Source organism: Ursus americanus, chromosome 30 (assembly GCF_024610735.1).
Source record: "Ursus americanus isolate L20-20 chromosome 30, mUrsAme1.1.p, whole genome shotgun sequence".
NCBI lineage: Eukaryota > Metazoa > Chordata > Mammalia > Carnivora > Ursidae > Ursus > Ursus americanus.
The window spans coordinates 28376807-28403462 of NC_142156.1; the positions used below are offsets into that span (position 1 = coordinate 28376807).

At 39.1% G+C, this 26656-nt stretch overlaps 1 protein-coding gene across 1 annotated transcript in view; it reads right to left on the reverse strand.

Annotated features, from left to right (window-relative positions):
• Positions 1-26416, reverse strand: part of MC2R (melanocortin 2 receptor) — a 52136-nt gene extending 25720 nt beyond the window's left edge. The window contains exon 1 of the mRNA XM_045815165.2: positions 26367-26416. The gene's annotated coding sequence lies outside the window, so the exon portion shown is untranslated. The remainder of the gene's footprint in view (positions 1-26366) is intronic.
• Between the last annotated feature and the right edge of the window lie 240 nt (positions 26417-26656).

Consider the following 26656-nt stretch of genomic DNA (forward strand, 5'->3'; position numbering starts at 1 on the left):
TTTCTTTCATAAATGTTCTGTAGTTTCTAGAGTATAGATCCTTTACCTCTTTGGTTTGGTTTATTCCTAGGTATCTTACGGCTTTTGGCGCTATTGTAAATGGAACCGATTCCTTAATTTCTCTTTCTTCAGTCTCATTGTTACAATGTATAGAAATGCAACTGATTTCTGTGCATTGATTTTTTATCCTGCCATGTTGCTGAATTGCTGTATGAGTTATAGTAATTTGGGGGTAGAGTCTTTTGGGTTTTCCACATAAAGTATCTTAGTGATCTGCAAAGAGAAGGAGTTTGACTTCTTTGCCAATTTAAATGCCTCTTATTTCTTTTTGTTGTCTGTTCGCTGAGACTAAGACTTCTAGTACTATGTTGAACAATAATGGCAAGAGTGGGCATAACCTGTCATATTCCTGACCTTAAAGGAAACACTGTCAGTTTTTCACCATTGAGAATGATATTCGTTGTGGGCTTTTCATAGATGGCTTTTATGATATTGAGATATGTTCCCTCTATACCTGCACTGTGGAGAATTTTAATCAGGAAAGAATGCTGTATTTTGTCAAATGCTTTCTCTGCAACGATCGAGAGGATATGGTTCTTGTCGTTTCTTTTACTAATGTGCTCTATCATGTTGATTGATTTGCGAATGTTGAACCATCCTTGCATCACAGGAATAAATCCCACCTGGTTGTGGTGCATCATCATTTTAATGTACTGTTGTATCCTATTGGCTAGTATCTTGGTGAGTATTTTGGCATCCATGCTCATTAGGGATATTGGTCTGTAATTCTCCTTTTTGATGCAGTCTTTGTGTGGTTTGGGATCAATGTAATGCTGGCCTCATAGAATGAGTCTGGATGCTTTCATTCTATTTCTATTTTTTGAAACAGCTTCAGTAGAATAGTTATGATTTTTCTTTGAATGTTTGGTAGAATTCCCCTGGGAAGCCATCTGGCTCTGGACTCTTGTTTTGGGGAAGGTTTTTGATTACTGCTTCAGTTTCCTCACTGGTTATTGGTCTGTTCAGATTGTCTATTTCTTCCTGTTTCAGTCTTGGTAGTTTATAAGTTTCCAGGAATGCAACCATCTCTTCCATATTGCCTAACTTGTTGGCATATAGTTGCTCGATTCTTGAAATTGTCTGAATTTCCTTGGTGTTGGTCATGATCTCTCCCCTTTCATTCATGATTTTATTAATTTGGGTCCTTTCTCTTTTGGATAAGTCTGGCTAGAGGTTTACCAATTTTATTAATTTTTTCAATGAACCTGATTTTAGTTTTGTTGATCTGTTCTAATGTTCTTCTGGTTTCTATTTCATTGATTTCTTCTAATCTTTATTATTTCTCTTCTCCTTCTTGGTTTAGGCTTTATTTTCTGTTCTTTCTCCAGGTCCTTTAGGTGTAAGGTTAGCTTGTGCATTTGGGAGTTTTCTAAATTTTTGTTGAGCGAGGCTTGTATTAGTTACAATGTACTTCCCTCTTAGGACCACCTTTGCTGTATCCCAAAGGTTTAGAACAGATGTGTTTTCATTCTCATTAGTTTACACGAATTTTTTATGTTCTTTGATATCCTGGTTGACCAATTCGTTTCTTAGCAGAATGCTGTTTAACCTCCAAGTGTTTGATTTCCTTCCAAATTTCTTCTTGTGTTTGAGTTCCAGTTTCAAAGCATTGTGGTCTGAAAATATCCAGGATATAATCTAAATCTTTTGGTATTAATTGAAACCTGATTTGTGACCCAATATGTGATCTACACACAGCCTTCACTCTCTTCTTAGATGAGGAGAAGCATCAGGTTGTCTAGACTCTCAGAAAATAGCTTTATTTACAGGTACATGTGCAGGGCCCAAGATCTCCTAGGTTGTAGAAGCAGAAAATAATGAAACCTTTTGTGCGAGAGAAAGAAAGAAGTTTTACTGAAAGAGAGAGGGTCAAGTGAGGAACCTGTATCTGTAAAAAATAGTTGAAATCAGATATCTTAATTTTTGAAAGTTGAAAAGGAAAGAAAATGCCCAACCTCTGTGAATGTTTATTCTTAGGAAGAGAAAGAGACACAGTCCTTATCAAGAAAGAGTGAACAGAAGAATGTTGGGCCCTGTTTTGGCCCAGAGCTCCAGGATAGTTAGTGTCTCGCAGGTAGCTGTTGAGGTCTGGAAAGTACTAAGGAATGGGAAGCCTGCTCTGAGGATCCCAGTGGCCTGGTTCAATGTCTGAAGGAGTCAGGACAGACTGGACCAACCAAGTCCTATACCTGAAACTAATATTACATTGTATGTTAACTAACTGGAATTTAAATAAAAACTTAAAAAAAAAAAGGTGGAGCCATTCCTAACAGTGACACCACATAGTAGGGACCAAATGCCAAACTATTCTTGCTGTGTTTTGGAGTCTTTAAACCCATATATGTCTATAATTTAGGGTTTTAGAAAATTCATGGTACAGTGGCAGCCCAGAGGAAGATACTGGCTTTTATTCCCCTAACATAGCATATTGGTACTTGGACATTTAATTCAAATATTAAGAGATGTGGCTATTTTTACTAGTATTTTGTGGAGCAACCAAAACCAGTATGTGAGATCAATATTAACATATGAAGTCTATGAGATATTCAGGATAAAAAGCACTGTTTTAGTGAATAAAACAGGAAATATACACAATAATAAAAATGTATAAGCCCAATATTATCAATATGAAGAGATTAAACTATTCATCAATTTCAGATCTCTGGGGTTCTATCTGGTACAAATCAAAAGGTGGCCTAGTGTGTTGAGAAAGGTAATGGGTCTCCCAGAAACTGCTCATCCCTCTTTGGCTTTGTACAAAGTCTATTCATTCAGGAGAAAAATACTGATAATTGTCTGGAATGTGCAAGAAGTAATTATTCTTTGTTTTGGGTACAAGTTGGAGGGAAGGAAAAAATATGGTGGTTAAAGCAAATAGTTTTCTATTAACATTGGAGTCTAATCTGAGCAGTGACAGTTCAGAAAAATCAAAATAGAAGAAAAGAAGATGAAAAAAATAGTTATAAATACTAAGGCACTACAAAAATCATAACTGATTATTTAAATTTCAATAATTTTAGGTTGTTCAAAATTCAGGTACCAATTTTTTTTTTAAGATTTTATTTATTTATTTGACAGAGAGAGAGACAGCCAGCGAGAGAGGGAACACAAGCAGGGGGAGTGGGAGAGGAAGAAGCAGGCTTATAGCTGAGGAGCCTGATGTGGGGCTCGATCCCACAACGCCGGGATCACACCCTGAGCCGAAGGCAGACGCCCAACTGCTGTGCCACCCAGGTGCCCCTTAGGTACCAATTTTTTGTTAAATAATACTTCAAACCCCTTAATTAGAAAATGTGTCATCACTGAAAATCTAGAGTAATGATCCTACTCACACACTTTAACCCAATAGAAGGTGACAGATAATTGTTCCACTATCACACTGTCTGCCTTTAGGACCTAAAAACTGAACTGATCTGTGACTCAGTGGCCCTAAAGAAATAATCAGTGATATGTACAAATAATATGTAGATACAATAATGTTCACTGAATTGTTAATTATAATAGTGAAAAACTGAAAACTACATGAGTGACTGGTGACTGAGGATTCATTAAATAAATTCTGGAAGGTCCATCAGGTAGATGGGAGTGTGTGTGTGTGTGTGTGTGTGTGTGTGTGTGTAGGCGTAGAAGACTCCCCAAAAGATACAGCTCAGATTTTAACTGGGTGATTGAAAAATTTGTAATTTTTTTAATTTTTAAAATTTTAAAGGATTTCATTTATTTATTTGAAAGAAAGTATGAGCAGCGGAGGGAGGGGCAGAGGGACAAGCAGACCCTTTGCTGAACATGGAGAGGACATGAGGCTAGATATCAGGACCCTGAGATTATGACCTAAGCTGAAGTTAGTCACTTAACTGGCTGAGCCACCCAGGAGACACAGACTATTTTTTAAAAATAAACATAATTTAGGTTTTTTTTTTCCTTACAGACAAAGAGAGAGAGAGGGAGGGGCAGAGAGAGAGAGAGAGAATCTTAAGCAGGCTCCATGCCCACTGCAGAACCTGACCCAGGGCTCGATCTCACGACCCTGAGATCATGACCTGAACCAAAATCAAGAGTCTGTTGCTTAACCAACTGAGCCACCCAGGCACACCTAAAATAAACTTATTTTAGATTCATGGAAAAGTTACAAAGATAGTACATGGGTTCCCATAGGCAGCACATGCAGTTTCTCATATTATTAACATCTTACATTATTATGGTACATTAAGTAAAATTAATGGCCAATATTGACACATTAGTATTAGCTAAAGTCTACACTTTATTCACACTTCCTTTGTTCTTACCTCTAGTCCTTTTTCTGTTCTAGGATCCCACAAAATATACAGTAGTCATTATATGTAGCATGTCTTCTATGCTCCTCTTGGTTGTGACAATTTCTCAGATTTTCCTTGTTTTTCATGATCTTGACAGTTTTTTTTTTAATTTTCAGTTAGCCAGCATATATTACTTCATAAATTTTCGCTGTAGTGTTGAATGATTCATTAGGTGCATATAAAACCCAGTGCTCATTACAACACATGCCCCCCTTAATACCCATCACCCAGGTACTTCATTCCCTTACTCCCTTCTATAACACTCAGATTCTTTCCCAGAGTCCAGGGTTTCTCATGGTTTTTCTCCCTCTCTGAATTCTTCCCTTTCAGTTCTCCCTCCCTTCCCCTGTGATCCTCTGTGTTATTCCTTATGTTTCACATATGAGTGAAACCATATGATAATTATTTTTCTCTGCTTGACTTAGTTCACCTAGCATAATCCCCTCCAGTTCCAACCAGTTTGATGCAAATGGTGGGTATACATCCTTTCTGAAGGCTGAGTAGTATTCCATTGTATATATGAACCACATCCTCTTTATCCATTCTTCTGTTGAAGGGCATCTTGGCTCCTTCCACAGTTTGGCTATTGTGCACATTGCTGCTATGAACACTGGGGTGCACATGCAGCTTCTTTTCACTACATTTGGTCTGTAATTATCCTTTTTGATGGGGTCTTTGTCTGCTTGTAATAAAGGAAATGCTGGCCTCATAGAACAAGTTTGGAAATTTTCCTTCCATTTCTATTTTCTGAAACAGCTTCAGGAGATCAGGTATTATTTCTTCTTTAAGTGTTTGGTAGAATTCCCCTGGGAAGCCATCTGGCCCTGGACTCTTGTTTTTTGGGAGGATTTTGATTACTGCTTCAACTTCCTTACTGGTTATTGGTCTGTTCAGATTGTCTCTTTCTTCCTGTTTCAGTCTTGGTAGTTTGTAAGTTTCAGGAAGGCATCCATTCCTTCCAAATTGCTTAATTTGTTGGCATATAGTTGCCGGTAATAATTTTTAATAATTGTTTCTATTTCTTTGGTGTTAGTTGTGATCTCTCTTCTTTCATGCATCATTTCCTTAATTTCAGTCCTTTCCCTTTTCATTTGGATAAGTCTACCCAGTAGTTTATCGATCTTATTAATTCTTCCAAGGAACCAGATTCTACTATCATTGATCTGTTCTACTGTTTTTCTGATTTCTATTTCATTGATCTCTGCTCTAATCTTTATTATATCTTTATTATTTCTCTTCTCCTGCTTGCTTTAGACTTTATTTGCTGTTCTTTCTCCAGGTCCTTTAGGTGTAAGGTAGCTTGTGCATTTGGCATTTTTCTAATTTTTTCTTTTTTCTGAGACAGGCTTGGTTGGCTATGTATTTCCCCCTTAGAATTCTCTTTCCAGTAACCCATAGGTTTTGGACTGATGTGTTTTCACTTTCATTACTTTCCATGAATGTTTAAGTTCTTCTTTAATTTTTTGGTTGACCCAATCATTCTTCACCAAGATGCTCTTTAACTTCCACGGGTCTGAGTTCCTTCCAAATTTCTTCTTGTGGTTGAGTTCCAGTTTCACAGCTTGTGGTCTGAAAATATGCGGGGGATAATCTCAATCTTTTGGTATTGGTTGAGACCTGATTTGTGACCCGGCATTGCTGAGAGTGGGGTGATGAGGTCTCCTACTATTAATGTATTACTCTCTCTATATTTCTTTATTTTGTTTCTTAATTGGTTTATTAATTGGCTGCTCCCATGTTGGGGGCATAGATATGTACACTTGTTAGCTCTTCTTGCTGGATGGACCCTTTAAGTAGGATATAGTGTCCCTTTACATCTCTTACTACAGTCTTTGGCTTAAAATCTAATTTGTCTGATATGAGAATTGCTACCCCAGCTTTCTTTTGAGGTCCATTGGCATTGGTAAATGATTCTCCATCCTCTTACCTTCAATCTGGGTGTGGCTTTAGGTTCAAAATGAGTCTCTTGTAGACAGCATATGGATGGGTCCTGCTTTTTTATCCAATCTTACACCCTGTGTCTCTTGATGGGAGCATTCAGCCCATTCACGTTGAGAATAACTATTGGAAGATATGAATTTACTGCTATTGTATTGTCTGTAAGGTCCCTATTTCTGTAGGTTTTCTGTTTCTTTCTGGTCTATGTGACTCTTGGGGTTTCCCTTCATTTACAGAATCCCCTTTAATATTTCGTGTAGTGCTGGCTTGGTTGTCACACATTCTTTCAGTCTCGGCCTGTCCTGGAAGCTCTTTATCTCGCCATCCATTCTAAATGACAGTCTTGCTGTGCAATGTATTCATGGTAGCATGTTTTTTTCATCTGGTACCCTGAATATGTCTGGCCTGCCAAGACTCTGTGGACAGGTCTGATGTTATTCTGATGGTCCTCCATCTGTATGTAAGAAATCTCTTCTCCCTAGCAGCTCTAAGAGTAGCTTCCTTGGTTCTAAGATTTGCAAGCTTCGCTATTACATGTCAGGGTGTTGCCCTAGTTTTATTGATTTTGAGAGGGATCCTCTCTGCCTCTTGGACTCAAATGCTTGCTTCCTTCCCCAGATTAAGGAAGTTATCAGCTATGATTTGCCCAAATATACCTTCTGGTCCTCTCTCTCTCTCTCCAGCCCCTCAGGGATCCCAATAATTCTGACATTGGAGTGTTTCATGGCATTGTTTTCCCTCTAATTCTAATCTCATGTGCCAGTAGCTGTTTATACCTTTTTTCTTCATTTTCCTTCTTTTCTATCAGCATATCTTCTATGACATTAATCTGTTCTTCTGCCTCATTTACCCTGGCTGTTAGAATATCCAGTCTAGACTGCATTACATTCATAGCCTTTTTATGTTCAGCCTGATTAGATCTCATTTCTGCCCTCAGAAATCCTATATTGTCACTCAGGCTTATTTCAAGACTCGCTGTTGACTTTATAATTGTTATCCTGAATTCTGTCCCTGACATGTTGCTTATAGCCATATCCATTAGTTCTGTGGCAGAAGACACTGTCTCTGGTTCTTTTCTTCCTTTTTTAAAAAATTTTTTTATTATGTAATGTTAATCACCATACATGTAATGTTACCATTATGTAATGTTAGTCACCATTAGTTTTTGATGTAGTGTTCCATGATTCATTGTTTGCATACAACACCCAGTGCTTCATGCAATATATGCCCTCCTTAATACCCGTCACTGGGGCAACCAAACTCCCCACCGCCCTCCCCTCTAAAACCCTCAGTTTGTTTCCTGGAGTCCATAGTCTCTCATGGTTTGTCTCCACCTCTGATTGCCAACCCCTTCATTTTCCTCTTCCCTTTCCTAATGTCCTCCATGATATTCCTTATGTTCCACAAATAAGTGAAAACATATCGTAATTGTCTTTCTCTGCTTGACATATATCACTTAGCATAATCTCATCTATTTCCATCCATGTTGATGCAAAAGGTGCGTATCCATTCTTTCTGGTGGCTGAGTAATATTAAATTATATATATGAACCACATCTTCTTTATCCATTCATCTCTTGAAGGGTGTCTCAGCTCCTTCCACAGTTTGCCTGTTCTGGACATTGCTGCTATGGAACATTGGGGTGCACGTGACCTTTCTTTTCACTACATCTGTATCATTGGAGTAAATACCCAGTAGTGCAATTGCTGGGTCATAGTATATCTCTATTTTTAACTTTTTGAGGAACCTCCATGTTGTTTTCCAAAGTAGCTGTACCAACTTGCATTCCCACCAACAGTGTAAGAGGGTTCCCCTTTCTCCACATCCTCTCTGACGTTTGTTGTTTCTTGGCCTATCAATTTTTGCCATTATAACTGGTGAAGGTGGAATCTCAATTTGGTTTTGATTTGAAGTTCCCTGATGGCTAATGATGTCAAACATTTCTTCATGCGTCTGTTAGCCATTTGTATGTCTTTTTTGGAGAATTGTCTGTTCATGTCTTCTGCACATTTTTTGACTTGATTATTTCTTTCTTGAATGTTGAGTTTGAGAAGTTCTTCATAGATGTTGGATACCAGCTCTTTATCTGTAGTGTCATTTGCACATATCTTCTCTATTCCGTGGATTGCATCTTAGTGTTGTTGACTGTTTCCTTCGCTTTGCAGAAGATTTTTACCTTGATGAAGTCCCAAAAGTTCATTTTTGCTTTTTTTCCCCCTTGCCTTTGGAGATGTGTCTTGAAAGAAGTTGCTGTGGCCAATGTCAAAGAAGTTACTGCCTATGTTCTCCTCTAGGATTTTGATGGAATCCTGTCTCACATTGAGGTCTTTCTTCCATTTATACTTTATCTTTGTGTAAGGTGTAAGAGAATGGTCGAGTTTCATTCTTCTGTATATAGCTGTCCAATTATCCCAGCAACATTTATTGAAGAGACTGTCTTCTTTCATTGGATGTTTTTTTCCTGTTTTGTCAAAGGTTAGTTGACCATAGATTTGAGGGTCCATATCTGGGCTCTCTATTCTGTTCCATTGATCTATGTGTTTGTTTTTGTGCCAGTACTATGCTGTCTTGGTGATCACAGATTTGTAGTATAGCTTGAAATGAGGCAATATGATGCCCCCAGCTTTGTTTTTCTTTCTGAACATTTCCTTGGCAATTTGGGGTCTTTTCTGGTTGCACATGAACTTTGGAATACTTTGTTCCAGCACTTTGAAAAATGGCATTGGTATTTTGATCAGGATGGTGTTGACAGTATCAATTGCTCTGGACAGCATAGACATTATAACAATATTTATTCTTCTGATCCAGGAGCACGGAATGTCTTTCCATCCTTTTGTGTGTTCAATTTCTTTCATAAGTGTTCTGTATTTTCTAGAGTATAGATCCTTTACCTCTTTGGGTAGGTTTATTCCACAGTATCCTATGGTGTTTGGTTCTATTGTAAATGGAATTGATACCCTAATTTTTTCTTCTACAGTGACATTGTTAGTGTATAGGAAAGCAACCGATTTCCGTGCATTGACTTTGTAACCTGCCACATTATTAAATTGCTGTATGAGTTCTAGTCATTTGGGTGTGGAGTTTTTTTGGTTTTCCACACAAAGTATCATGACTTCTGCAAAGAGAGAGAGTTTGACTTCTCTTTGGCAATTTAAATGCCTTTTAGTTCTTTTTGTTATCTGATTGTTGTTGCTAGGACTTCTGGTACCATATTGAACAATAGTGATGAGAGTGAGCATCCTTGTCGTGTTCCTGATCTTAAAGGGAAAAGATCTCAGCTCTTCCCCATTCAGAATGATATTCGCAGTGAGCTTTTCTTAGATGGTTTTTATGAAATTGAGAAATGTTCCCACTATCCCCACACTGTGATGAGTTTTAATCAGGAAAGGATTCTGTTTTTTGTCAAATGCTTTTTCTGCATCAATTGAGAGGACCATTGGGCTCTTGTCTCTTCTCTTAATAATGTATTCTGTCACACTGATTGATTTGTGAATGTTGAAATACCCTTGAATCACAGGGATGAATCCCACCTGGTCATGATGGAGAATCCTTTTAATGTACCTATGCGTCTTATTGGCTAGGATCTTTTTGAGAATTTTGGCATCTGTATTCATCAGGGATATTGTTCTTTAATATTCCTTTTTAATGTGGTCTGTGCCCGGTTTGGGGATCAAGGTAATGCGATATCATAGAACAATTTTGGAAGTTTTCCTTTTATTTCTATTTCTTTAAAAGCTTAGGGAGGTTAGGTATTATTTCTTCTTTGAATATTTGGTAGACTTCCCCTGGAAAGACATCAGGCCCTGGACTCTTGTTATTGGGAGGTTGTTGATCACTGCTTCAATCTCATTACTGGTTATTGGTCTATTCATGTTGTCAATTTCTTCCAGTTTCAGTCATGGTAGTTTATATGTTTCCAAGGAGGCATCCATTTCTTCCAGGTTGCTTAATTTATTGTCATATAGTTGTTGATAATAATTTCTAATAATTGTTTCTATTTTCTTGGTGTAAGTCTTGATCTTTCACTGCAATTGTTTCTATTTTCTTCGTATTAGTCTTGATTTCTCCCATTTCATTCATAATTTTATTAATTTGGCACCATTCTTTTTTATTTTGGATAAGTCTGGCCAGTGGTTTATCGATCTTATTAATTCTTTCAAAGAACCAGCTTCTAGTTTCATTCATCTGCTCTACTGTATTTCTGGTTTTTAATTTATGATCCCTGCTCTAATCTTCATTATTTCTCTTCTTTTGTTTAGGCTCTATTTGTTGTTCCTCCTCCAGTTCTTTACGGAGTAAAGATAGTTTGTGTCTTCGGGATTTTTCTGTTTTTTTGAGTGAGGCTTGGATGGCTGTGTATTTCCCCCTTAGGACCACCTTTGCCGTATACCATAGTTTTGGACTGATGTGTTTTCGTTCTCATGGTTTCCACGAATTAAGTTCTTCTTTGATTTCCTGGTTGACCCAAACATTCTTAAGCATGATGGTCTTTAGTTTCCAAGTATTTGGATTTTTTCCAATTTTTTTTCTTGTGATTGAGTTCCAGACCATTCACTGTGGTCTGAGAATATGCAGGTAATAATCTCAATCGAGAATAGGCAGGGAATAATTTTAATAATTTTAATCTTTTGGTATCAGTTGAGACCTGATATGTGACCCAGTATGTGGTCTATTCTGGAGAAATTTCCATGTGCACTCGAGAATAATGAGTATTCTGTTGTTTTAGGGTTGAATGATCTGTATATATCTATGAGGTCCTTCTGGTCCAGTGTGTCATTCAAAACTTGATTCTTTGTTGATTTTCTGCTTAGGTGATCTTTCTATTGTTGATTGGGGAGTGTTGAGGTCCCCTACTATTAACGTATTATTACCAATATATCTCTTTATTTTGATTAACAGTTGGCTTATGTAGTTGGCTGCTCCCATGTTGTGGGCATAAATATTTGCAATTGTTAGATCCTCTTGTTGGATAGACCCTTTAAGAATGATACAGTGTCCTTCTGTATCTCTTACTACATTCTTCTGTTTAAAATCTAATTTGTCTGATATAAGAATTGCTACCCAGCTTTCTTTTGTGGTCTGTTGGCATGAAAAACTGTTCTCCATCCCTTTACTTTCCATCTGGATGTATCTTTAGGTTCAAAATGAGTCTCCTGTAGACAGCATATAGATGGGTCATGTCATTTATACAATCTGCAGCCCTGTGGTGTTTGATGGGAGCATTTAGGCCATTCATGTTGAGAGTGATTATTGAAAGATATGATTTTATTGTCATCATGTTGCCTGTGAAGTCCTTGTGTCTGTAGATTGCCTTTGTAAATTCCTGTTTTATATCACTCTCGGGTTTTTCTCCTTTTATAGAACCCCCCTTAATATTTCTTGCAGGGCCAGCTTGGTGGTCACACTTTCTTTCTGTTTTTTCCAGTCTTAGAAGTTCCTTGTCACTCCAACCATTCTGAATGACAGCCTTACTGGATAAAGTATACTTGGCTGCATGTTCTTCTCATTTAGTACCCTGAATATGTCTTTCCAGCCCTTTCTGTCTTGCCAGGTCTCTGTGGAGAGGTGTGACCTTATTCTGATGTTTTCCCTCTCTTTGTAAGAAATATCTTCCCCCTCGCTGCTTTCAGGTTTGTTTCCTTAGATCTAAGATTTGCAAATTGGATTATTATATATCGTGCCCTGGTGTGTTGTCACTGATCTTGGGAGGGGTCCTCTCTGCCTCTTGGACACAGATGCTTGTTTCCTTCCCCAAATTAGGGAAGTTCTCAGGTACAATTTGCTCAAATATATCTTCTAGACCTCTCTCACTCCACCCCCTCAGGGATCCCAATTATTCTAATTTTGGAAGGTTTCATTGAGTCGCTAATCTCTATCAGTTTGATTCCTGGGTTTTAATCTGTTTTTTCCATTATACCTCAGTCTCCTTATTTCTATCATCTTATCGTCTAGCTCACTAAATTGTTCTTCTGCCTCGTTTACCCTGGCAGTCAGACCATCCAGTTTAGACTGCATTTCATTGATAGCATTTTCATGTTCGGCCTGATTAGATCTCTTTTCTGCCCTCTGAGATTCTATATTGTCATTAATGTTTTTCTCAAGCCTAGATATCACCTTGATAATTGTTGCTCTGAAGCCTATTTCTGACATGTTGGTTATATCCATATCCATTAGTTCTGTTGCAGAGGCCACAGTCTCTGCTTCTTTTCTTTGTTGAGGGTTTCTCTTCTTAGTCATTCTGTTGAGGGGTGGTGGAGGGAAGGTACGGAGTCCAAATTATTGATCACAACCCAGCTATGATGCACCTGTTTTATAGGGACCTTAGGGTTGTCAGCCTCTTGTTCTTCCAGCTTTTCTTCTGGGGGAGTAACTTGTCATGCTCTTATTCAGGCAACCTTTTTGGGCAGAGTTGCTCTGCCTCCTGTGTTGGGGGTGGATGGGCTCAATGAAAACCAGTTTTTTGGGGCTTTTGTTCTCTGGCAGCTGTTCCTGGTGGTTTTCCGCATCTTTTCCGATAGTAAGAGCAAAAGTGACCATATCCAACCTCTCTCTTAGGATAAAGAGATTGCAGTCTGCTCTTCCCTGAGCTCTCCAGACCACACTGTCTCCATTCCTGTCTCTGCTGCTAAAAAAACTGCATTGTTTAGGTTGTGTGCCCCACAGCATCACTCCCAGCCCTCGCTCCCAGGGCTGGGCACGTCTCTGCCCTTTGTGCTTCTAAAACCATAAGTTGCTCCTTGTTCACACATGCACCCCTGTACCTCCAGGTTTCAGTCTGGGGACTGCCTTAAAGTTCTTTCCCCACTGCTACTGGTCTGTGAGTCTCTGCCTGGTCCCCAACACAGGAGGCTTTTGCCTTCCTAGTGTAAGATCACTTATATCTGCCTGCAGAATCATGGCTCCCTGCCTCATACCTTGAGACCAACCGCCAGAGATATTCTGTTTGTAGAGAATTGATATATCTTCTTCTATCTCAGGCTGATTTCGTGGGTGTTCAGAATGGTCTGGTAGATATCCAGCTCAATTCAGGGGACCGATTGAAATAAGGTACCTTTTCCTCGGCCATCTTTTTCCTCATCCAGTCTTTTCTTTGTTCAGAGATCCTCCTCCTAGTCTTTATGTCAATGGATGTTGAACAACTGGACAGAGCCTAAAATACTAACCATGACCCAAGCCAGATTCCTTCAAGCAAAATCCTGGATGGTTGGACATCACCACACACACACAAAAAAACAAAAACAAAAACAAAACCCAAATCCAAAATGAAACACAAGAATAAAATTTTAAAAATTGAAAAGAAAGGAAAAAAATTAAAGATTATATATATATGTATATGTATGCATATGTGTGTGTATATATATATACACATACATATACACAAAAACATATATATAAAATAGAAAATAAGGGGGGGAAAGGAAGGGAGTGAAAGGGGAGCTACTATCTCTCAATGTGGACAAAACAGGGAGTTTCAGTTGTTCCTGGATGTATTTTGGTCTCTCTTAGCAGATATTACATCCCAAAATGACTAGGAAAGTAATACTTGTATATATAAAAGGATAACGATGAGTGGAGTGAAAAAAGGGGTAAGGTGAATCATATACCAAAAAAAAAAAATAAGTGTGTAAAAATACAAGTTAAAAAGTGCCTATGTTGGGGCGCCTGGGTGGCACAGCGGTTAGGCGTCTGCCTTCGGCTCAGGGCGTGATCCCGGCGTTATGGGATCGAGCCCCACATCAGGCTCCTCTGCTGTGAGCCTGCTTCTTCCTCTCCCACTCCCCCTGCTTGTGTTCCCTCTCTCGCTGGCTGTCTCTCTCTGTCAAATAAATAAATAAAATATTTTTTAAAAAAGTGCCTATGTAAAAATCAGTTAGTATAATAGATATCTAGTTCTGATGAGAAGGTATGAGGAAGAATACAGTAGGGGAAAATGGCATGAGAAAAGGAAAAACAAAAAAAAAACAGAAAGAAAGAAACAAAAGGAAAGGAAAATTAGATCTGAAAAGTAAACAATTCGTGAGGCCACACCTGGAGCTCAATATACAATGTTCCCCTTCTGTTGCAATTTTAGAGTTTTATGGGATCCAAAGAATTGTCATCCACCTGTTCTTTCAGCTTGTCTTCTGGGGTCGGGGTGCCACTCTGTTTCTCAGGTAATCCTCTTGTGGGAGTTGCCCCACTCCCTGCCTGGGGCATGGGCTCAGTGGCAACCATACCTCTTTTTTGTTTTTGTTGTCCAGGGCATTTGTGTGCCTCTTTAGGGGGTCAAAGCAAAAATGGCCACACGCAAACCTCTGGTCCAGAGCAAAAAATTCACAGTTTGCCCTCCTTATAAACTCTGCAGGGAAGAAAGGCTCCATTTCTGCTTGTGCCACTGAAAATCATAGCTTCCCATAATGCGCACCCACAGTTACCCTCAAAAGTGTTTTCAGGGGCCCTAGATTATCTCTGCCCTTTGTGCTTTTAAAACCACTAGCTGCTATGGGCTTTCTTGAGCATCCATGGTTGTGGAATCTGGTCTAGTCTGCCCTCCTTCCCCCTCCCATCCAATACTACTCTGCAAGTTTTTGCCCTTTTGCAGGGGCTGTTTTCAGATTTTTTCAAGCTGTTTAAGGAAAGAGCACCTTTGACCTGCCCAGTCTGCTGTTTCTGGAGCAAAAGGGAGTCCCTTCCTGATCTCCATGATGAAAACCTGTTTCCTGGCTCCAATGCTCGGGTGCTCCACCAACTCAGGAATCTCCTTTCGCTCTGTGGTCCTTCGTATCCTGAAACCACAATGCCCTACCTAGAATTCTGCCTTTTCATTTCCAGAGCCCCTTTCAGAGAGGGATATCTCTCACTAGAGCAGATTTCCAAGGACTCTGAGTTTGCTTCCAGCATTATATCACTTTCTAGGCACCAGCTTGTGGAGGCTCCATCACACTTCTGTTTATCTTCTGTAATCACCTTGAAGATTCAGGACTACATCCTTTCTACCTTGCCAAATGTAGCTGCTTTTCTGTTTGTAGAGATCCAGATATATATTCTTACATCTCAGGTTGATTTCGTGGGTGTTCAAAATGGTTTGTTAGATACCCAGATAAATTCAGAGTACCAGTTTAAATGGGGTCCCGTACTCTTCTGCCATCTGGCCCCCTTCCTAAGTTTTTTAATTTTATAAATTTTATTCTTGTGCTTCATTTTGGCTTTGTTTTTTCGGTGGTGGCTTCTTCCGGATTTTCCTAGGGTCCATCTTGCTTGGGTCGTGGTTGATATTTTGGACTCTGTACATTCCCTCAACCATCCCTCAACAAAATGACTAGGAGGAGGAACTCCCAACAAAGAAAAGAACCAGAGACAATGGCCTCTGCCACAGAAATAATGGATGTGGATATAAGCAAGTCAGAGATAGACTTCAGGGTAGCAATTATGAAGTCAATAGCTAGGCTTGAGAAAATCATTAGCAACAATATAGAATCTCTAAGGGCAGAAATGAGATCAAATCAGGCCAAACTTAAAAATGCTATGAATGAGATGCAGTCTAAACTGGATAGTCTAACAGCCAGGGTAAATGAGGCAGAAGAATAAATAAGTGATCTAGAAGATAAGCTAACAGAAAGGAAGGAAGCTGAGGAGGGTAGGGATGAGCAGCTAGAAGCCCATGAGAACAGACTTAGAGAGATCAATGATGCCATGAAACATTCCAATCTCAGAATTATTGGGATCTCTAAGGGGGTGGAGAGAGAGAGATGAACTAGAATATATATTTGAGCAAATCATAGCTTAAAACTTCCATAATCTGGGGACAGAAACAAGCATTCATATCCAAGAGGCAGAAAGGACCCTGCCCAAGATCAATAAAAATAGACCAACACCTTGGCATATAATAATAAAGCTTGCAAATCTTAGAGCCAAGGAAACTAGGGGGAAGAGATTCCTTACCTACAGAGGCAGGAGCATCAGAATAATGTCAGACCTGTCCACAGAGACCTGGCAAGACAGAAAGGGCTGGCAAGACATATTCAGGGTACTAATTGAGAAAAACATGCAGCCAAGAATACTTTATCCAGCAACACTGTCATTCAGAATGGACAGAGACAACAAGCTTCCAGGACAGGCAGAAACTGAAAGAATATGTGACCACAAAGCCAGGCCTGCAAGAAATATTAAGGTTGGCCTGCAAGAAATATTAAGGTTGATTTTATAAAAGAAGAAAGACCCCAAGAGTAATATAGACCAGAAAGTTACAGAGACAATCTACAGAAACAGGGACTTATAGTAAATATGATGGCACTAAATTCATACCTTTCAACAGTTACTCTCAATGTGAATGGCATAAATACTCCCATGAAATACCATAGGGTTGCAGATTGGATACAAAGACAGGACCTATCCATATGCTGTCTACAAGAGACTCATTTTGACCTAAAAACACCTTCAGATTGAAAGTGAGTGGATGGAGAACAACTTATCACTTCAATGGACCTTAAAAGAAAACTGGGGTAGCAATTCTCATATCAGACAAATTAGATTTTAAAGCAAAGACTGCAGTAAGAGATGTAGAGGGACACTATATCATACTTCAAGGGTCTAGCCAACAAGAAAATTGAACCATTTAAATATCTATGCCCCCAACATGGGAGCAGCCAAGTACATAAGCCAACTGTTAACCAAAATACAGAATCATGTTGATAATAATACATTAATAGTAGGACACCTCAACACCTCACTCTCAGCAATGGACAGATCATCTAAGCAGAAGATCAACAAAGAAACAAGAGTTTTGAATGACACTTTGTACCAGATGGACTTCTTAGATATGTACAGAACATTCCACCCTAAAACAAGAGAATACTCATTCTTCTTAAATGTACATGGAACTTTCTCCAGAATAGACCATATATGGGGTCACAAATCAGGTTTCAACTGATGCCAAAAGATTGATATTATTTCCTGCACATTTTCAGACCACAGTGCTTTGAAACTGGAATTCAAACACAAGAAGAAATTTGGAAGGAACTCAAACGCTTGGAAGTTAAACAACACCCCACTAAGGAATGATTAGGTCAACCAGGAAATCAAAGAAGAACTTAAACAATTCATGGAAACTAATGAGAATGAAAACACATCAGCCCAAAACCTATAGGATACTGCAAAGGCAGTCCTAAGAGGGAAACACATAGCCTTCCAAGCCACTCTCAAAAACTTAGAAAAATCCCAAATGCACAAGCTAACCTTACACCTAAGGGACTTGGAGAAAGAACAGTAAATAAAACCTAAACCAAGCAGGAGAAGAGAAATAATAAAGATTAGAGCAGAAATCAATGAAATATAAACAAGAAAAACAGATCAAGAAAACTGGAAGATGGTTCTTTGAAAGTTTTAATAAGATTGATAAATCACTGGCCAGATTTATCCAAAAGATAGGGAAAGGACCCAAATTAATAAAATGATAAATGAAAGAGGAGAGATCACAACTAACACCAAGGAAATAGAAACAGTTATTAGAAATTATTACCAGCAACTATATGCCAACAAATTAAGCAACCTGGAAGAAATGGATGTCTTCCTGGAAATTTATAAACTACCAAGACTGAAACAGGAAGAAAGAGACAATCTGAACAAACCAATAACCAGTAAAGAAATTGAATCAGTAATCAAAAACCTCCCAAAAAACAAGAGTCCATGGCCTGATGGCTTCCCAGGGGAATTTTACCAAACATTTAAATAAGAAATAATACCTATTCTACTGAAGCTGTTCCAAAAAATAGAAATAGAAGGAAAATGTCCAAACTCATTCTAGAAGGCCAGCATTACATTGATCCTGAAGGCAGACAAAGACCGCATCAAAAAGGAGAATTACAGATCCAATATCCCTGATGAAGATGGATGTCAAAATACTCACCAAGATACTAACCAATAGGATCCAACATTACATTAAAAGGATTATCCACCATGAACAAGTGGAAGTTATTCCTGGGATACAAGGATGGTTCAACAGTTACAAATCAATCAACATGAATGATCACATTAATAAAAGAAAAAACAAGAACCATATGATCCCCTCAATTAATGTAGAAAAGCATTTGACAATATACAACATCCTTTCCTGATTAAAACCCTTCAGATTGTGGGGATAGAGGGAACATACCTCAATATCATAAAAGCCATCTATGAAAAACCCATAGTGAATATCATCCTCAATGGGAAAAAACTGAGAACTTTTCCATTAAGATCAGAACACAACAATGATGCCCACTCTCAGCACTATTGTTCAATATATTATCCTAGCCTCAGCAGTCACACAACGAAAACAAATAAAAGGCATTTAAATTGGCAAAGAAGAAGTCTAACTCTCACTTCTTGCAAATGACATAATACTTTATGTGGAAAACACAAAAGACTCCACCCCAAAATTGCTAGAACTCATACAGGAATCCAGCTTCGTGGCAGGATACAAAATCAATGCACAGAAATCAGTTGCATTTCTACACACTAACAATGTGACTGAAGAAAGAGAAATTAAGAAATTGATACCATTTACAACAGCACCAAAAACCATAAGATACCTAGGAATAAACTTAACCAAAGAGGTAAAAGATCTGCACTCTAGAAACTACAGAACACTTATGAAAGAAATTGAGGAAGACACAAAGATATGGACCAACATTCCATGCTCATTAACTGGAAGAATAAACATTGATAAAATGTCTATGCTGCCCAGAGCAATCTACACTTTCAATGCAATCCTTATCAAAATACCACCGACATTTTTCACAGAGCTGGAACAATCTTAAAATTTGTATGGAACCACAAAAGACCCAGGGGAATATTAAGAAAGAAAACCAAAGCTGGGGGCATCACAGTGCCAGACTTCAAGTTATATTACAAAGCTGTGATCATCAAGATAGCATGGTACTTGCACAAAAACAGACACATAGATCAATGGAACAGGATAGCCCAGAAACCAACCCTTAACTCTATGGTCAACTACTCTTTGACAAATCAGGAAAGAATATCTAATGGAAAAAATACAGTATCTTCAACAAATAGTGTTGGGAATATTGGACAGCCACATGTTAGGAGATTGCAACTGGACCATTCTCCTACTCTATAAAGAAAGGTAAACTGGAAACGGATGAAAGACTAAATGTGACAAAGGAATCCATCAAAATCCTAGAGGAGAGCACAGGCAGCAACCCCTGTGACCTTGACAGTACCTTCTTGGTAAATTCGTATGTAAAGGTAAGGGACACAAAAGCAAAAATGAACTCTGGGACTTAATCAAGATAAAAGCTTCCGAACAGCAAAGGAAAGAATCAACAATATTAAAATCCACCTACAGAATGGGAGAAGATATTTTCATATGACATAACAGATAAAGGGCTAGTATCCAAGGTCTATAAAGAACTTATCAAACTCAACACCAAAAAAACAAACAATCCAGCCACGAAATGGGCAGAAGACATGGACAGACATTTCTCCAAAGAAGACGTACAAATGACCAACAAACACTTGAAAAAATGCTCCAAATCACTCAGCATCAGGGAAATACAAATAGAACCACAATGAGATACCATATTATACCTGTTAGAATGGCTAAAATTAATGAGAGGAAACAGCAAATATTGGTGAGGATGTGGAGCAAGGGGAACCCTCTTACACTGTTGGTGGGAATGCAAGCTTGTACAGCCAGTCTGGAAAACAGTATGGCAGTTCCTTAAGATGTTAGGAATAGAGCTACCCTATGACCCAGCAATTGCACTACTAGGTTTTTACCCCAAAGATAGAGATGTAATGAAAAGAAGGGGCACCCACACCCCAATGTTCATAGCACCAATGTCCACAATACCCAAATTGTGGAAGGACCTGAGATGTCTTTTAACAGATGAATGAATAAAGATGTGGTTTACATATAGAATGGAATATTATTCAGCCTTCAGAAAAGATGAATACCAACCATTTACATAAGTGTGGATGGACCTAGAGGGTATTATGTTTAGTGAAATAAGTCAATCAGAAAGACAATTATTTTATGGTTTCACTCATGTGTGTAATATAAGGAATAGTGCAGAGGATCATAAGGGAAGTGAGGAAAACTGAATGGGAAGTCATCAGAGAGGAGACAAACCATGAAAGACTCTTGACTCTGGGAAACAAACTGAGGGTTGCAGAAGGGTCAGTGGGGGGGGATGGGGCAACTGGGTGATGGGCATTAAAGAGGGCACATGATCTTATGAGCATTGGGTGTTATATGCAACTTATGAATTACTGAACAGTAATCTGGAATTAATGATGTACTATATATTTTCTAATTGAATTTAAATTTTAAAAAACCTCATTACCAAATCCAATGTTAAGTAGATTTTCTCCTTTTTGCTTCCAGAATTTGTATAGTTTTGTATTTTACATGTGGAGTTAAATGTTTTGTCTGTGAAGTCTATGTTCAGATTCTTCTTCTCCTCCTCCTTCTTCTTCTTCCTCTTCTTCTTCCCCTTCTTCTTCTTCTCCTCCTCCTCCTCCTCCTCCTCCTCCTCCTCCTTCTTCTTCCTTCTTCTTCTTCTTCTTCTTCTTCTTCTTCTTCTTCTTCTTCTTCTTCTTCTTCTTCTTCTTCTTCTTCTTGGCATATAAATATCCAATTCTCCAGTATTATTTGTTGAAAAGCTTACCATGTTTCCACTGAGTTGCTCTTGAACCTTTGTTGAAATCAGTTGGTTACATTTATGTGGGTCTACTTTCGTGCTCTCTGTTCTGTTCCACTTATCTATTTGTTGATTCTTTTGTTAATACCAACATTGTCTTGATTTCTGTAGTTTTATAGTAAGTCTTGAAGTGGGGTCATGTCAATCCTCCTACTTTGTTATTTGGTATTGCGTTGGTTGCTTTTTCATATAAATTCTAAAATGAGTTTATCAAAGTCTACAAAACAGCTTGCGGGATTTTCATTGGGATTGTGTTGAGTCCATAGATCAAGTTGGAAAGATTTTTTCAAATGTGGTTTGGTTTTTTGTTGTTGTTGCTTTCCAAATTTTCTGAATTTAGTATTTAAAACAATACCTGCAAAATACATGAAGGGAGCTTGTACAGTGTACCCTCAGCCTCCACTCCAGCTATTGGGCGGATGCTCTCACCACTCTTTAGCAGTGTGGTTTGCTTCTGTGAACCAAGCATATGCCTTGGAGTTTCTTTCAAACCATCTCTGCTTCTCATTATAAGAGTGGTTGCCTCCAATCATCTCAGTCAGCATGCTTTCTCAATCTCTTTTATGATTTACACCCAAGACAAGGTTGACACAAGTTCACTTAATATCATTATTTATGATATATAAAAAGTGGTCAGATAGCTCGGGAAGGAATACAGACAGGTGTAGCTGACTTTGGTGAGTGTGAAGTGGGAAGGCCCCAGAGTTGTGTCACTGCTAGGAAAAGGAGGCATGCTACAGTTTGGGGGACCAAGAATACATGCACATAAGGGGAGCTGAGGGCCCCCGTCAGGGGTGGATGTATCAGGGAGCAACCTTAGTGGCATTCACTCTCTCCTGGAACTTCGTCTTTTTTTTTTTTTAAGAGTTTATTTATGTGACACAGAAACAGCCAGCGAGAGAGGGAACACAAGCAGGGGGAGTGGGAGAGGAAGAAGCAGGCTCCCAGCGGAGGAGCCCAATGTGGGACTCGATCCCAGAACGCCAGGATCACGCCTTGAGCCCAAGGCAGCCGCCTAACAACTGTGCTACCCAGGCGCCCCTGGAACTTCGCCTTTATCAAATAAAGAATTTCCATTAAACACTTGTTACAGTTCTCCTTAAAAATGAGTACTAGATTATGTACTGCACAGTTCCATTTCTATTCTTATTCCTGAAATAGCTCCAGATTTCTCCTCCTTTCCAAAAGCATGAAATGATTTCTAACTGGCTTAGTCAGCTGAACAAATACAATTAAATAAAACAATATTGAACAACTGCTTTCCTCTTCAAGATGAAGAATTTTAAACTCTTCGTATCTTTGGATGGGTTCCTGAAGACTTCTTTGCCTCACCTGGCTCCTCTTATCACTACCTTTGGAAAGTGGACTGACTCCAGCCTAAATGGACCCCAAAGCCGCCATGAGCACAACGAGAAGCTTAGATCTTTGGATCTTGCTTTGGAGTTTTGAGGAACTAGTGGTCACTGACTTTGTGCTTCATGCAGTTCATAGTGGGTCTTAGTCTCAGAGGACAAGGGGATGTTAATTGGAGGCAGTTGCTATCCAAGAGGAGTGGTGAGAGTGGGTGTATGGGGTCAGGAAGGGAGGAAAGCTTTAGGATTTCTTTTACTTTAGTCCAAGTAGTCAAATAAAGAATTGACATTTGTGAATACCTCCTAGGACCCAATTTTAGGTTATATGTGGTTGGGAATAAAAAAGATAGGAAACACCATGTGGTCCCCCAACATCTAACTGGGGAGATGTGACATGCACACCCAAGAAAAAGAACAGATAAGTCTATATTAATTTGCTAATCTGAGTCATGGCTTCCACATGGTGTACATGATATGAAAAAGGATTGACTTTACCTACAAGTGCTGTAGGTAATTCATCGTCTACTGTGTAGGGCCCAAAAATGTGTGTTGAGCAATTTTAATTAATACTCTAACAGATAAAAAAGCAAATTCCCAGTACATTTGCATATCATTAAAATTCTGTACTTTAAGGACAATTTGACTTTGCATGGCTTCTCTTACAATGGAGTCTATGTTAAAGGCCAGAGAGGGTACGTAGTAAAAGGTATTCTCTAATGCTCCAATTAAACATAAGAGGTACTATTCCTATTCCCTGCTTTCCCACCCATTTCATAGATAAGAAAACAGGTTCAGAGAGGTTAAGTAACTTTCTCAAGGTCAACCAGCTACTAAATCTGCCTTGTTCCAAGGCCCGTGTTCTCTCTTTTATTCTATATAGCCTCTGGAGGCTGAGCATAAGTGGAAGCAGCAGGATTCCAGACCACAAGGCTAATCTGTAGGTAATGAAACTGACCCTCCAAGCATGTGGGCATTTAGGGGGTGTGTAAGTTTAGGCGTGGAGTGGTAGAAGGAGCTAGAGACTGGAGGCTCCTACTCTAAGGCTATTTGGGTGCTAAATAGGAGAATAGAATAGAATAGAATAGAATAGAATAGAATAGAATAGAATAGAATAGAACAGACCAGCATTGTAATAAGACTTGTGGATATTATTAATCAGCACTCTGTTGAAAGAAAGAGGGAAAAAAGAACTCCAATGATAGATGCATTTTCAATTCACTTATTGATCCTGGGCTGTTCCAACAGCCTTTGCTGGCATCAAATTACCATTACCAGCTAATGTCAATTTTCTTGACCTGACTGAAGGGAAGCATCTCTAACTCTAAATATTGGCTATTCACATGACAGTGTTATTTAATGATAAACAATGGCTCATTTGAATCCAGTGCACACTCTTGTTTGAATTCCATCTACAATCACTTATAAGAAGATTCCCCGTAACCCTGTATATTGGGTTATGAGGTGGCCTTATTCTTTTCATTCCCAATGCATGGTATAGGCAGAAGCACTGTCAGTGTAAGCACCAGCTGGCAATGGCACCTGTAGAAGGCCAGTATATAGATATTACAACATTTTACAGAGCTCTCCTCTTACAGTCTAATGTCTTCTTTGATATTCACAAGGAGAATGGAATTATGCAGCAATGACAATGCTACCACATTTTAGGACAAAGAAATGAAGGTCCCAAGAAGTGAAGTTTTGCCCACGTTTACACAGCTGGGGAGGTTCCCTCCATGCATGGGTTATCTCCACCCTTCTTCTCTCTTCTTCACCCTGATCCTTGACCTTCCACTGACTCCAGTGCTCCCCTTGTTGAAGTTCTACTCTAGCAGTATACATTCTTCCAAGATCCTTCCCGCATATGTTTCCATGTTGACCTTTCTCTGAAGTTGGTTGTTGTAACAGCTTCAAAAATGCTTGCTGGCTCTACACTTCGACACTTGAACACATGCTAGGTCATTTAAAGTCTCTATTGTTTGCATATGTTTTGTTTTTTCACCAAGTCAGGGTCCATATAAGTCTCATATGTGTTGTTGGAATAGCGCATGGAACATGCATATTTTGAGTGGAGCTCTTACTTTAAAGCCACCTTCTAAATTTTAATATCATGGCTCCTCATAGCCAGAGAACAAAGCACAAACTTAAGATTTATACTCTTTTCATACCTTCTTTCTTATCTCACCTCTCTGAGCCCCAAGTACACCTGGGCTCCATGTACGCCAGGCCATCTGTCAGCTCATAAGTTCTCACTGAGCCTGTGTATGCGGTATAATTTCTGTGTGGTATCCCTTCCTCATTTTCTTCATCACCTTTTCATGTTCAGCACATTCATTCTTTTTTCTGTGCAGACCAGACTTCCCTACACTGCCTCTTCTCTTCCAAAGGAGAATGAGAGATGGCATTACTCTCATTAAAACACACAGTCTTCCCTCATAAATAGATTCTGAGGTTTTTAGGATAAGAACTGTCCTCACCATCTCTGTACACCCAGCAACTAGCAGAGAACCTGGCCATAGCAATATTTGTACAATTAATGCAGGATGGATGCTGCTTACACTGAGCAGAAGAATCTCATTAAAGGTTAATTGCCCTTAAGTATTGGGAAACATACCTGGAAAAATTAACAAGGTAAAGAATAGGCTGGCTTGAAACAATTTTTTTTTTTTACGCTAAACTGCCTTAAGTTGCTCTGAGGCAGTGAGAGGGTCATTGCTGTTGGAGCAAATCTCTCCCCTTGCCATAAGAGATACAGGTTCCCTGAAAAGTGAAGATTGTTGCAGAGCTGTCTACTGCATTCCCAATAGGGGTCCTTGCTCTCCCCTCTACTCTGGGCTGGAGTTCCTGAAAGGCAGAGTTAGGCTTCCTGCTCTGTGCTCCCCCAGCTGTGTGTGTTCTCAGGTAGGAGGTAGTGTGAGATGCTGTCTCACACCTGTGTCCTCAGACCCTGGAGCTTCTGGAGGTTTGCAGCAGACACTCTGACTCTGGTTTGCAGCAAAGCCTGGCACCTAAGTATCAGTGGACATTTTTGATCAGTACATGAATGAGCACAGCTTATAACCATCTCTTCTGCACTCCTGCTCAGGGTGCACTGAAAGGAGTTCTCCTTTTCTCAGTCTTCCTGAAGGCCTTACTCTCAGCACCCTTCTTATCCAGTTATCGTTTCTACTCTTCCTGGGCTTTTTCTGTGTGTATAGGTGTATATCTGTGTATGTATGTGTGCATATGTATGTATGTATGTATTTATGTATATACATGCGTTTGGGGGAAGAGGAGTGGTAGAGTTATCTCAAGGCAGCCCAAAGAAATAAAAACAGCTGTTTTTATAAAAAGACTGGGACCTCCACTCTGGAGACTGCATGTCCCCAAAGACAGAGCCAAACAAGCAAAGAGGGAGTATCTCAAGTCTGCAGTAACTGCATGGCTTTCCAAGTGAGAACCACTTTGAAGGAGTATGTGATAATGAATGTCTTTTTAATTCTTGTTTATACTACATCCTGTCTTACTGCCTAGGAAGTCAGAGAACTTCTGATTTAAAAGGCAGAGAGAGTGTACACTGCCCCAGAACCACAAATAATTCACATACAAATGCTGATGGTAGAATTGCTTAAACACTCAGGCCAGAGGCACAGGAAGCCAACCACATGCCAGCATCCCTAATCACCATGGCAGCAAAACTATAGTGCTTGTAAAAACAGAAAAGCTAATCAGGTAAAAGGGTGACTCTCATGAAGGAGCAAAAAAACCATGAGGATAGACACAGCCACAGTCCTTGCAGAGAGCATAAAAGTATAGAGAAGCTAATGAAATCAGTAATAGAGAAGTCTGCTTCAAACAAACAAATAATAGATTTTCTTGTTATAGTTTACTTAGAACGATAACAAACTCCCTCAAGAAGGATGAATGACCATAATTAAAAGGAAATTATGAATTTAACCTTCTCCCAGATTTGCTCTTGACTCAGTTCTATTTATGATCCCAAAGCACTTACGAACCTGAGGAATAGTAGAAAATGTACTTACCTTCAGTTCTGAAGCAGGAACTTTCTGGCTGAGATGACTGAGAATGAATGAGGTTTGAAAGAAAAGCAAGCAAGTGGGCCTTGGGCTGGAAAACACCAGAACACATCCATCACTGGGAAAGACAGTTAGTTTGTTATCATAACCTTGAATAAATGTCATTATGAAGTGAACTGCATATTTCTGGTAATGTGAAGTTAGAGAAATGGAAAGAAACAATTAGATTAGGATATAATTTCCATGGCCTCAGCTAGAGAAGGCCGCTTCCACTGTTTATGACAAGGTTTATGGCA